This window comes from Gracilinanus agilis, chromosome 3, assembly GCF_016433145.1.
Source record: "Gracilinanus agilis isolate LMUSP501 chromosome 3, AgileGrace, whole genome shotgun sequence".
NCBI lineage: Eukaryota > Metazoa > Chordata > Mammalia > Didelphimorphia > Didelphidae > Gracilinanus > Gracilinanus agilis.
The window spans coordinates 2,788,479-2,802,904 of NC_058132.1; the positions used below are offsets into that span (position 1 = coordinate 2,788,479).

The 14,426-nt window shown below is 37.8% G+C and overlaps 1 pseudogene; it reads left to right on the forward strand.

Annotated features, from left to right (window-relative positions):
- The first annotated feature begins 10,433 nt into the window (after positions 1-10,433).
- On the forward strand, positions 10,434-11,930 carry LOC123239322 (annotated as a pseudogene).
- The last annotated feature ends 2,496 nt before the right edge of the window (positions 11,931-14,426 follow it).

Below are 14,426 nucleotides of genomic sequence, written 5' to 3' on the forward strand. Positions count from 1 at the left end.
AAGGAGAAAATCCTGGAAACAGCCAGAAAGAAACAATTTAAATGTCATGGAGCCCCAGTCAGGATTACACAGGATCTGGCAGCTTCTAAGTTGAAGGATCAGAAGGCTTGAAATATGATTTGGGGGAAGGCAAGAGAACTGAGTTTACAACCAAGAATCACTTACCCAGAAAAACTGATGATATTCATTCAGGGGAACGTGTTTTTATTTAGTAAAATAGAAGATTTCTAAGCATTCCTGAAGAAAAGACAGACATAAACAGAAAATCTGTTGTCCAAGGGTTCACGATTTCTAATTACACATTCCCCTCTTTGATCCTTTGGGAGACTGATCTTCCCAAGGGATCATTTTAAACATAATCAACTTAAAACTCTAATGATTTTTAACTAACGGTATATATAATATTGCAGCTTCTAAAGGGAAATCACAATACTTTCAGGATAAAGGGAAATAAAAGAGAAAAAGAACAAAACCAATGTTAGTTGCATTAACAAAAAGACAATTAGGGGGCATTCCCCTTTGGCAAAAGAGTGTACATTCAAAATAAATGCATTCAACCCCCCACAATTCAAATCACCACATCTCGAAATTCACTTTGGATATTTTGGTATAATGTGTGGTTTCTGCAGGAATCTTCATGGTTCCTTCTCAGACAATTCACTTTCTTGACTTGGGGAGGTAGCAAATTTTTTTTATCCCAAAGTTACTCTCAAAAGAATTTAAACTTTGCGTTTTAGGATAATAATATAATCCCCCCTGAGGAGGATATTGACAAACACAAGGATCACTCAGGGATATATGGCTGAGTTATTAGGTATATGAATCAATTGGCAAAAGAAAATCAAAAATATAAAAAAAAAATCCAAATAAAATAGAAAAAATAACTTCTGGATGAAATATAAAATATCAATGCCTTATGTCTAAAAAACCTATATAGAGAACCAGCTCTATATTTCTGGGGGTTCTGAGTGGTGTTTAGTGGCATCAGATGGAATGAGAATAGTCAGACTAAATGCTTAGCTCATAACTGCTCCAACTTGCCATGGAGTCTTGAGTTTAATATATACTGGTTTCACACAAAGAGCACAAAGAAAGAATCACAGCTGTGAAGGTGTTGCAAATTATACAAAAATCCATTAAAGTCTAAAAAGTAGAGAGATAGGTCCAGGGTCAAAGGCCAAATTCCAACCACCAATTAGTAGGAGGTTAATTCTGGGAGCAGAAATATATTTCATAGAGATCCTAAACAAATTGAGCCCTGTAATCTTGATTTACAGGATTGCACCTGGTCAGATAAAGTCTTGTCTAGCTTTGTCTGTTTCTGGCCTTGAATGTCTAAGTAATATATTTTTTAGAGTTCAGAATCCTTAATTATCAAGGAGAGAAACTGTTAACTCTGTACCTTCTGGTTTGCTAGGAACTTAAAGCTTTTCAATAAATCTATAATGTTTTTCTAATAAGAAAAGGTATGGATCATAAAAGGGGTCAAAAGAGGAGTCTCGGATTTTTATCTATTCTCTTATTGGCTTCCCAAATATTTCCCCCTTTTCTTTAAATTAAAATGATTTATTACACAGGAAAACTTTTAATAATGAAAGGAGTCATCAATTAGTTATAATCATTAGCTATAGTTGGATCTGATAGGATTCACAGATTATACTAACAGACCATGTTTCTCTCTATTGCTCTCTACAAACCTAAGTAAGGGAAAAAATAAACTTATAACATGTCCTTGAATCAGGACCCAATTAAAGTGATTTATGTCCCACAAGTCTGTAATAGCAATTATGCACTTTCCCAATCAGCAGCCAAGAATATAGAAAATTTACCACACTATGAAAGACAGAAAAGGGACTAGATTTTAGCAGCAAATAGGAAATAGCATTCCCTGGTCTGATTTTACCCTTTTTCTCAGAGATATGGGAATAAGAATGGCAGCCAAAGTGAGGTGCTTGATAGAATGTGGGACGAGGAAGATTTGCCTCTGACGTATGTCAAACAGCCTCAATCTTGAAACTCAAACAAGTTTAAATCCTCTTGTCATGGTGAGGAATTTCAATCCCACAGTGATTGTCTTGGTCTCTTTGACCTTGTGCTCAATTGACAATATTCAGGTTTGCTTCGTGCTTCTTTGGCACTGTGCAGTGGCTCTTTTTGTGTTCCCTTCTCCTGGAATCAGACACAATTATTAAGTAAAATCCCATAACATTTATCAATGAATGGCAAGTTTCCATAGTCTAAAGCTTTTTGGGTATACATTGACATTAGGGCTAATGGACATTTTAAACTTACCCTAGTGTAAAATCAAAAAACTGATAACATGTGCTTTGAGTTCAAAAAATAAAACTCAAATACTGTATTGCATATGCAAGGCAAAAACAATAATTAAAAAATGTTTTAAAAATAAAAAATATGTAGCCTACTATAAGTGTTATATTGAACCTCTGGGAGCTTGAAGATCACTTTTGATTGACAAATAAGTCAGTTGGATGGAATGTTCCCAGGGAGTCATGCAAGAGGCAGGAGGAGGAGCAGTTAAAAATTGTTATGATGATAATAACAGATAATTTGGAGAAGCAGATAAATGTTTTCAGGGCCAAATATCACTTTAAGTTAAGAGCCAGAGATTGACAGGCTACAGTGAGGAAAGGAGGGGGTAAAACACTCCTGGCTCTCAAACCCCTCCCCCTCTAACTGCTTCTGCTTCAGTTGGTAATGAAGACAGGAATAGGATTCTTCTGGTAAGTTTCTCTTATGGCTGAAACCCCAATAATGTTCCTTTTCATTAATTTATATTCCTCTCAGGTCAGTTAGAGGAGATATATAGAAATTATTTATCTAACTGTTGAGAACAGAGGAGATCTTAAACTGGCAGCCAACAGGATTCAACCCAAATGTACAGACTGAATTGTAAGTATCTTCCAAATAATTATCAGGCACAGATTTTAAGGTAAAAAGTTATATTAAGAATTAACAAGGAAAATTAGAGAAATTAATGAAGGGTTTAGGATAAATGAAAGGTGACCCTGAACTGTTAAATTGATGCCCCCTTCCCCCTCCTCACTGGAGGAGAGGAAGCATTTAACTAAAACTGGCTCTCTTGCTATAGATAAATATCTTACTCTCTAATTACTAAATAATTATATAATTATTTTAATGAAGAATAGAAATAACAAATAGGCTAACCCTATGAGTAGAAATCACTAGCTTAAGCTACAATGGTTTCTCAGGAGAAACCCCAACTCAAGAGAGACAAGCAGAGTGTCTGCTCACATCCAATCCTACAAATTAACTGTCCTCAACCCTTCTCAACTGCCCCTTACCCAAAGTTCTCCAGGGGGATCCCCTGGAATTCTGGGTGAGGTATCCCTGTACCTTTGCAGGGATTCCATGCTTTGCATCTGCACACAACAGAATTCTGAAAGGGTTCTAGGTCTTTGACCTGTGCTGAGGCTGGAGATCGGTGGATCCTGATCTTGGAGTGAGAGGGTGCAAGCATCTCTCTCTGCAAACTCTTCCTGTACTTGAGATACCGTGCCAACCTGTACCTGATCACCACCTTAGTGTCTACTGTCCCTAGATATTAGGAATTACATCATCTATATATATAGGTTTCCCAGGGCCCTGGAAGTGGGCAGGAGACGAAGAAGAGGGTGTAAAAGGGTGGAAATAACTCAACTGTAAGGCTGAAGATCTATTGAAGAAGAAGTCAAATATCCCAGCAGTTTACCTACTCTGGTTTAGTCCTGGCCAGGCTGAACCAGAGGGAAGCTACATTGATTCTTCATCTGCCAGCAGTTGAGATTTCATTAGCAACCAGTAGAGTAGGGTCTCCTATACCACAGTCCTTTACCTTATCCTTCTTGCTAATATAAAGTTTAAAGTACTTTCCTAAAGCAGTGTCAAACTTGTTTTGGGAAGGGAGAAATCACAGTCAGAATACAAGGCGTTATCCTAGCTAAAGAGCTCAAATCAATATATCAATTAACCCCAGGTGGGTCCTGAAGGGATATACATCTTAGACCTGAAGGATCCTGCCTGGGCAACTGTTATAAGGGAGAAGGGTCATTTATTCTCTCTGTACATCAATTTACAATCTCAAACATATCAAGAGACTCCCAATAATTATTATAACATAAGTGACACACTGTGTCAGCCAAGGAGAGGTAGAATACAAATATTTCTCACCCCAAAATGAGATCCAATTCCTTTTTAACTTGGCCACGATCCACAGTGTGAGTGCAAATGATTTTCACAAAGTAATAGCTTTATAAAACAGTAGTATAGCAGGTAATGCACATTCAAAGAAATACCAAAATTCCCAAAATTCACAATAGCCCATCTAATGACAATAGAAAACAATCCCACTATCATATAGGATTCACATAAGTCTCTATATAGCCACTTGCTGTATGACATTTAAAAAACCTACGAACTCATGGATACTTGTCACAAGTTCTACAGATCTAGCCAATCTTTTTTTTTTTTTTTTTTTTTTTAAACCCTTACCTTCCGTCTTGGAGTCAGTACTGTGTATTGGCTCCAGGGCAGAAGAGTGGTAAGGGTAGGCAATGGGGGTCAAGTGACTTGCCCAGGGTCACACAGCTGGGAAGTGGCTGAGGCCGGATTTGAACCTAGGACCTCCCGTCTCTAGGCTTGGCTCTCAATCCACTGAGCTACCCAGCTGCCCCCTCTAGCCAATCTTTTAACTTTGGTAAAGATATTTTTAAAAAACTCAATTACATGGGAGCAGCTGGGTAGCTCAGTGGATTGAGAGCCAGGCCTAGAGAAGGGAGGTCCTAGGTTCAAATCTGGCCTCAGCCACTTCCCAGCTGTGTGACCCTGGGCAAGTCACTTGAACCCCATTGCCTACCCTTACCACTCTTCTCCCTTGGAGCCAATCCAAGACGGAAGGTAAGGGTTATAAAAAAAAATAAAAAAACAAAAAAAAAACTCAATTACTGCCATCATTCCAAAATTTGGCAGAGGCACCTAGAAAAAGCACAAAACTCTGTACTGTTGATGAAAACCTTTTGGGGTCTAAAATGTCACCAAGAATCTAGTTCATTCTGGTGGAAGGGTAGAGTAAGCTGAAGAGTTGAAACTCTAAAAATCATCCAGAAGTCACTAGGCTACCAGGGTAATACTCCCTCTCAAGAGCCATCCAGGGGTACAAAGCACTAGGAAAACCTTCCCACCTCCTCTGTTATGAGATTGTAACAATCATAAAAGGTATGTTTTTATGACTCATCCATTACATTTTTATAAATGCAGATGTGGGGAATATAATTGTGCTACAGCACTTCACTTCAGCTTCTAAATGGACCTTAACCTCTAGTTACAAACAATTCAAAGGTAAGCAAATGATCAGTCAGAGGTAGTGGTGCTACTAGATATCTGAAAATCATTTCTGAAGACCCCTTAAAAATTTAATGAGATTTTCAGCTCATTAAATTCTCCAAAGTTTGTATACAGGTTGTAACCAATTTGATGGAGTCCATCATCATCTATGTGATCATTAACAAAGGCAAAATGAAATAAAAGACTGTATAAGCAACATGTGACCTCAGTGGGTCAGGTGACAAATTCAGCATCCTCAAAGACCTATGGTTTTGCCAAGAAAAGGGTTTGTGCAAGGTGTTCATGGGCTTTGACAATAATATGTTCTTGAGTACAGTCATAGGGGAAAGGTACAAATAAAGATCATGTAACAGAACATATAGCAAATAGTCAAAACAAAGTAGCTTAAAATGATTCAGTGTAACAGAATAGTAATGATTAGATTAATATATGAACTTAAAAACAAAATTAAATCTTAAAATAATCAGCAAATACAATAACATGATAGGACAAAGTCACTGAATTCAAAAATCCTTTTCTCCAATTCCAATAGACTTCATCACTATTATGGAGGGGAAACAAAACTCAAAAAATTAACATCAATAAATGTCCAGTTCTCTTTAAGTTTCCCTCCCCTACCCAGGGTGATCATGCATTTAGATTCCTTTTGTCACACCTCTGAGGTTCCCCATACAGGCACAGGGCATAGTGTGGACCAACCCCACATGGGATGTGTTACAGAGACTGGGCATGCCAAAATGACAATGGGGTATAGGGATATGCATCTCCCCCTTGAATCTTAAGATTAATGAAGCTCTCAACCACAATGTATACATTCAGCACAAAAACCCTTATGAACAGAAGTAAGAAAAGACACCCTAAAGCTGTAAGCTGCATGAGCTCGATAAGGCTCTCTGGAAATGGAAGTTTTTTGAGATTTGCAGGAAACTAAGCCATTCTTGCAATCTCTAATTCCTGTCAGGAGGTGGCGCTACTCTACTAGGTATTGTCTAGGAATAAAAGCTGCAGAAGGAATGTTTGAGAGAAAAGTGCCTTCCCTTCCCCCCTACAGGGGTAAAAACAATGGCCCCATGATAACTGAGTCCCCTTCCCCCACAGCTAGGAGCAGGGAAGCCTTCCTGGGTTAGCCAGGCTGGGGTTGGAGTGGAGCATGGATTGGCTGCTCCATACTGTGTTCCCCTGCTGAAAAGTGGTTAGCATAGGCTTGAAAACCATGTTTGGAGGAGGGGAGGGATTTATATTTCACCAGCTTCTTAAGAACTCCTTGCTTGTGTGTTGAAAAGACACTCAGGCTCACACGAGGAGGTCTTGTTGCAGCAAGTGGAGGCTGCAGGCTGCATGGCAGCATCCAGAGGCAGAGTGAGGAACACTGGCTCAAGCAGATGGGCGAGAGAAGTGACTTATTCCTTCTCAGCCAAGAGTCCCCCAGATTAGTCACACAAACAAAAGCAGGTGGGTAGGTGGGGCAGTCAGCGAAAAATGGGAAGAAAAAAACAACCTGCAGGAGCAGGGTACCAGAAGCGGCAGGAGAGAAAACACGGTTTGCAGAATTTATCTCCTCCCTATTCTTTTCTCAAAGGCTTAAAGTTTTTTTTGATAATTCTGTCCCTTCGTGGTCTCCATAAATATAACTTTAAAAATTTACATACAATAACTCCAAGTATTATATTTTATAAGATTCATTAATAAAAAAGGAAAACAAAAGCTAGAGTAAAGAGGGAGCTAACCCAGTAACTGTTGTGAGTGAAGAGGACAAAAAGGTGGGCTTACAGTCAACATAAACAAAATGTGAAGACACAATGTGGATGAAGGGAAAAGGATTCTGGGAGATGAAGTCCAAGGGTTCAAGGTTTCTAATTACACAGGGTTAAAAGAGGAAATCAAAATGATGGGGAATACATAGGTAAATGGTGTAAGGGTTAAAATAGGAGTTTGATAAAATAAGAGAGCAGCTTTTAATAATTTGAGTTTTAATGAGAATATAGTAGAGTTATAAATTAATATTATCCCTTTAAGCCAGAGAAAAGAAAACTTCTAGCAGCTTTTAACAATTAACTATTTAGTTTACTGCCTAAAAATGCTTATATCTATCTATAACTGCCATCAGAGAAAGTCCAGCTGATCACCCTTCAGCTCAGCTCACAAGGCAGAATCAATATATAGATATAGATATAGATATAGATATAGATATAGATATAGATATTTATATATATTGATCCCAGCCACCAACTAATCATCAACCCACACCACCAGCAACCAATTCCCAATGACCAACTCACACCCAGTTGCCAACTCCCCCACAATTGCCAGCCCTAACTTGTCAGCAATATACCAGTGGACCAACTCACTTGACATCTTTTTATACCTCTTTTCTACCTCACTTCCTGTCTCTATAGTTCCTCCTTCCTGTCTCTATGATTTCTATTCCTGTCCCTGTGAGCTGGTTAATCCCTACACATCTCTATGGTAAGAGGACTTGGATATCCCCCTTTAAATTAAAGAAAAGGAATAAGAATTCCCTTTTACAATGGTAATAATAATGTAAATGGGATGAACTCACTCATAAAATGGAAGCAGGTGACAGAATGGATTAAAAACCAGAATTCTACCATATATTGTTTACAAGAAACACAGTTGAGGCAGATAGACACCCACAGAGTAAAAGTAAGGCTGGAGCAGAATTTATTGGACTTCAACCGAGACAAAGAAAACAGGACTAGCAATCATGATCTCTGACAAAGCTATAGCAAAAATAGATGTGATTAAAACAGATAAGGAAGGTAATTACAAAAAGACTTGTAAAAAATATTTATAGCCATGTTCTTTGTGGTTGCAAAAAATTGGAAAATGAGAGAATGTCCTTCGATTGGGGAATGGCTGAACAAATTGTTGTATCCGTTGGTGATGGAATACTATTGTGCTCAAAGGAATAAAGAACTGGAGGAATTCCATGTGAACTGGAATGACCTCCAGGAATTGATGCAGAGTGAAAGGAGCAGAACCAGGAGAACATTATACAGAGAGGCTGATACACTGTGGTACAATCAAACATAACTAGCTAGTAGGACTTCTCTACTAGCAGCAATGCAAGAATCAAGAGCAAGGCTGAGGGACTTATGAGAAAAAAACTAGCCACATTCAGAGGAAGAACTGTGGGAGGAGAAACAGAGAGGAAAAAAATTGCTTGAACACATGGGATGATGGGGATATTATTGGGGATGAAGACACTAAATCACTGATTCCCAAAGTGGGTGCCACCGCTCCCTTGTGGGTGCTGCAGTGATCCAGGGAGGCGGTGATGGCCACAGGTGCAATTGGGGGCGATGAATAACTGTAAGGAGGTGGTGACAGTATGTGACATGGGGCACTAAGTAATATTTTTTCTGGAAAGTGGGTGGTAGGCCAAAAAAGTTTGGGAACCACTGCACTAAATGATAACTCTAGACCAACTATCAATAATATGGAATTAGGTCTTAATCAATGATACATGTAAAACCCAGTGGAACTGTGTGTCAGCTAAGGGTTGTTAGGGGAGTTTGGGGAAAGGGAAAGAACATGAAACATGTAACTATGGGAAAAAACTCAAAATTAAAATAAAAAAACATAAAAAATAAAATAAAAATTTAGCAGAAAAAAGGAAGGTAATTACATCTTGATAAAAGGCAGTATAGGCAATGAAGAAATATCAGTATTTAACATGTATGCACCAAATAGTATAACATTCACATTTTTAAAGGAGAAACTAAAGGAGCTTAAGGAAGAAATAGATAGTAAAACTATAATAGTGGGGACCTCAAACCTTCCCCTATAAGATCTAGACAAATACAACCAAAAAATAAATAAGAAAGCAGTAAGGAAAGTGAATGAAATTTTAGAAAAGTAAGAGTAAATGGACATCTGAAGAAAACTGAATAGGGATAAAGAGGAATGTAACTTCTTTTCAGATACACCTGGTACATATACAAAGATTGACCATGTACTAGGGCATAAAAATATCACAAATCCAGAAAAGCAGAAATAATTAATGCAATTTTTTCAGATCATAATGTGATAAAATTATAATCAATAAGGGTTCATGGAGAGACAAATTAAGAATTAATTGTAAACTAAATAATCTAATTCTTCAAAATGGGTGGGTCAAAGAACAAATGATAGAAATAAATACTGATTTCATTGAAGAGAATGACAAGAAGGAGACAACATGAGATACAGCCAAAGCAGTACATAGAGGAAAATATATATCCTGAGTGCTTATATCAACAAACTAGAGAAAAAGCAGATCAATTAATTGGGCATGCAACTGAAAAAACTAGAAAAAGAACAAATTTAAAATCACCAAATACTAAATTGGAAATCCTAAAAATCAAAGTAGAAATTAATAAAATTGACAGTAAAAAACTAGTGAACTAATAAATAAGACAAGGAGATGGTTCTTTAAAAAAAAAAACAAATAAAATAGCTGAATTATTGGTTAATTTGATAAAAAAAAAGAAGAGAATCAAATTATTAGTATCAAAAAGGAAAAGGGTGATTTCACCTCTAATGAAGAGGAACTTAAGGCAGTTATTAGGAGATATTTTGCCCGATTATATGACAATAAATCTGAAAATCTACATGAAATGGATGAATACTTACAAAAATTTAAATTGCCCAGATTAACAAAAGAAGAAATGGAATACTTAAATAATCCCATCTTGGAAAAAAAAATGAACGAGCCATCAATGAACTTCCCAGGAAGCAATAGCCAGGGTCAGATTCACAAGTGAATTCTATCAAACATTTAAAGAATGATTAATGCCAATACTATACAAATTATTTGACAAAATAAGCAAAGAAGGAGTCCTACCAAACTCTTTTTGTGACACAGATATGGTACTGATATCTAAGCCAGGAAGACTGAAAACAGAGAAAGAAAATTATAGCTCAATCTCCTTAATGAGCATAGATGCAAAAATCTTAAATAGCCTCTACAGCTGGGCTGTTTGGGTTTGGCTCTGTTCCTCCTGTCACCCTGACCCTGCCACCGTCTAGTTGCCCTGACTTTCACCCTCTTTCCCTCCTTCCCTCAGAGGATGTCCAGCCTCTAGATTAATTTCAGCCCACTTAGGGAGCCACTGGGCTTCAAGATTCTGCAGTGGACAGCTTCCATTTTTTTCTTCTGCCACTTGTGGAGGTTTTGAGGGCAAAATGGAGTTCATAGTTTCCTGACTTCATCAGAATCAGACCGTGGAAGCTGCCTTTGCTATTCAGGTTTGTAAAGGTGGGTCACCAGGGATGTTATTATTATTATTAAAATGTAACCTAAATGGTTTGTGGGTTCACACTGGGTTGAAGGAGAGACAGGACCAACCAGGATAGGGAGACCAGGGTTCACTGCCAAGCTGTTAACTGCCAATAGGAATGGCAGTTAGGCCAGGGCCTATGGAACCAGCAGACAACAGGTAAAGGTTTATAACAGTTTAATTGAGGGGAACAAAAATAAAGGCTGGGATAAGGGATTCTACACTTGAAACCTAAGGGCGAACCACAGGGGCAAGGGAAGGACTTGTCTACACTACTCTATTGTTCAGGGCCCAAAGGAAGCAGTACTGAAGTCACAGGGAAGCTCCTCCAAACCTGGTTCCAGCCAGGTTTGGTCAGCTCAGCTAAAGGGCCTGAGGATGGCTTTCAATTAGAGTCTCACGGTAAATCCAAGGATGGTCACAGGATTCCAAGAGCCAACTCCACCAGGACAGATGATCCAAGGTACCCAGGTAGGGAGAGTGAGCTTGCAATGCTGTCCACCAAATCACAAACCACTTCCCCACTTGGTGCTGCTCTGCAGGTCTGTTGTCCACTGCTGAAAGCCTCCACCTCTGAGGATCCAGGGAATCTGGATGCAGTTTTTCCCTAACTGAGATCTCGCAGGGTTAGCAACAGTTATGTTCCCCACCACTATGGAGTCTCTATCAGAGCATAAGACCCACTTCCTGCTCCTTCATTCCACCTTGGAATCCTCCAGCCCTTCCTGCTAGGTCCAACACTAATACTAAATAAATTGCTAAATAACCCTCACAACAGGTTGAATCAGGCTTCCCTTAGTATAGTAAGGGATTCTGTGCACAGTGTAACTTGGAAGGATTGTGTTCTGATAGGAGATTCCTCTTCTTCTTCCCAATTCTATGTAACATTTATTGTCTTCCTGTACTGCATTGCTACACTTATACTTTACATTGGTTATGTGAACCTCTATCGACAGAGTAAAAAAATTCCCTTTATTGACATCCTTCTTACTCTCATTGCTACTTTCTTATGGTTGGTGAGCACTTCAGCCTGGGCTAAAGCTCTAACAGGCATTAAGATGACCACAGGTGAAAGTCTTAATAGGCAGGTTGACCCCTGCAAGAAGCTGGCAAAGGGCTACTTTAGTTGTGTGACCAGTATGGGATCTCTGAATGTGTCTGTGATTTTGGGTTTTCTGAACGTGATCCTTTTGGGAGGAAATGCTTGCAAAGGAGACCAGCTTGCGTGGTCAGTCAAATGTTTCTACCCTTGGCATACAAACAGTTGCATCTTCTATAGGAATATAATTGAAGGAAAGAAGTACACCGTGTGAAATATGAATCTATTCTACAACATATTGCCAGCATCTTGAGAGGCAATGCCATTTGTTTCTAATAAAAGTAATGGTGTTTGCAATAAGTTGGTGGATTACAAATTCAGCTAATTTTTACATGAAATATTAGATACAAATTCTGGATGTAAATGTTTCCATTTGTAGACCCAGAGATCTGCGGATTTATTATGAGAATTGTGTACATGAATGCAGTTTCTTCAGCAGATATTTTGCTTAGCAAAAGTGTTTACCCTTTAGGCTTTAACACATACATCCTTTGTTATTGAGGAAGGGGATGTAGTATTCTATTTTGAAATGGAAGAAACTGCATGAGAATTACACACTACTATAAGTTTGTACAGTTCATATGCCTGAAGACCTGGTTTTGTTTTAAAAAGGCTTATTGCAGTATAAATACAGCACAGGAAAACAAGTGTTTTGTTTAGAACTTAAGTCTAAATACTGTTTCCGTTAAACAAAAATTCCTGAAATGCAAAGATAGTTTTTAAAATAACCTACAATATTTAATAGTTGCACAAAAAATTGTTTTGAGCCTGGTGGTTAGAATTTTCAACTGTGTATAAATATTTTTTTTAATAATTTTTTATTTTTAGAAAAATTTTCCATGGTTATATAGGTCACGTTTTTACTTTCCCCTTCACCCCCTCAAGCCCCCGCCCCCCTCCTCTGTAGCCAATTTGCATTTCCACTGGTTTTATTGTGTGTGGTCAGTCAAAACTTATTTACACATTATTGATAGTTACATGGGTGTGGTCCTTTCAAGGTCTACATCCCCAATCATGTCCGCATCAACCCAAGTGTCCAAGCAGTTGTTTTTCTTCTGTGTTTCTACTCCTGCAGTTCTTCCTCTGAATGTGGGTAGCGTCTTTTCCATAAATCCCTCAGAATTGTCCTGGGTCATTGCATTGCTGCTAGTACAGACAGCCATTACATTCTATTTTACCACGGTATATCTGTCTCTGTGTACAATGTTCTCCTGGTTCTGCTCCTTTCGCTCTGCATCTGTTCCTGGAGGTCTTTCCAGTTCACATGGAATTCCTCCAGTTTATTATTCCTTTGAGCACAATAGTATTCCACCACCAGCAGATACCACCATTTGTTCAGCCATTCCCCAATTGAAGGACATCCCCTCATTTTCCAGTTTTTTGCCACCACAAAAAGCACAGCTATAAATATTTTTGTGCAAGTCTGTTTATCTATGATCTCTTTGGGGTACAACCCCAACAATGGTATGGCTGGATCAAAGGGCAGGCATTCTTTTATCGCTGTGTGGGCATAGTTCCAAATTGCCATCCAGAATGGTTGGATCAGTTCACAACTCCACCAGCAATGCATTAATGTCCCAATTTTGCCACATCCCCTCCAACATTCATTACTCTCCCCTGCTATCATTTTAGCCATTCTGCTAGGTGTGAGGTGATACCTCAGAGTTGTTTTGATTTGCATTTCTTTAATTTAGAGATTTAGAACACTTTCTCATGTGCTTATTGATACTTTTTATTTCTTTATCTGAAAATTGCCTATTCATGTCCCTTGCCCATTTATTAATTGGGGAATGGCTTGATTTTTTTATGCAATTGATTTAGTTCCTTGTATATTTGAGTAATTAGACTTTTGGGGGGGGGGGACAAAAATCCACTATTTGGCAAAAACTGCTGGGAAAATTGGAAAACAATATGGGAGAGATTAGGTTTAGATCAACATCTCACACCATACACCAAGATAAATTCAGAATGGGTGAAAGACTTAAATATAAAGAAGGAAACTGTAAGTAAATTAGGTGAACACAGAAGAGTATACTTGTAAGATTTCTGGGAAAGGAAAGATTTTAAAACCAAACACGAGTTAGAGAAAATTACAAAATGTAAAATAAATAATTTTGATTATATTAAATTAAAAAGGGTTTGTACAAAGAAAAACAATGCAACCAAAATCAGAAGGGAAACAACAAACTGGAAAAAAATCTTTATAACAAAAAATTCTGACAGAGGTCTAATTACTCAAATATACAAGGAGCTAAATCAATTGTATAAATGTTCTTTGATACAGTTAATTTAATAATTTTGCAGTTTAACGTGTTTACATTATGCTGGTTGTATACTCAAATATATACTTCTATAAGTATACTCAAAATATACTTCAACTAGATACTTTGGACACTGCAGGCATATTCTTATTAATATTTGTCCTCTATTACTCATGCTACCTTGTTGTAGACTGAGGTAATCCTGCAAGTAAAGAAGAAATGTAAGTTTTTTCCTTTTTTTAGAACCCATTCAGAATAAAGAAAAGAAATTAAGTTATTTTTTATTTATTTATTTTTTTTACTTTTGAAATGCATTTAAATGCTTGGTTCATGAAGTTACTATTATAAACTCAGCACTGATATTCTGAAAATAAGAAATGAGATCCAAATTTCATGTTTTGTGACATTATCATTCTTACTACA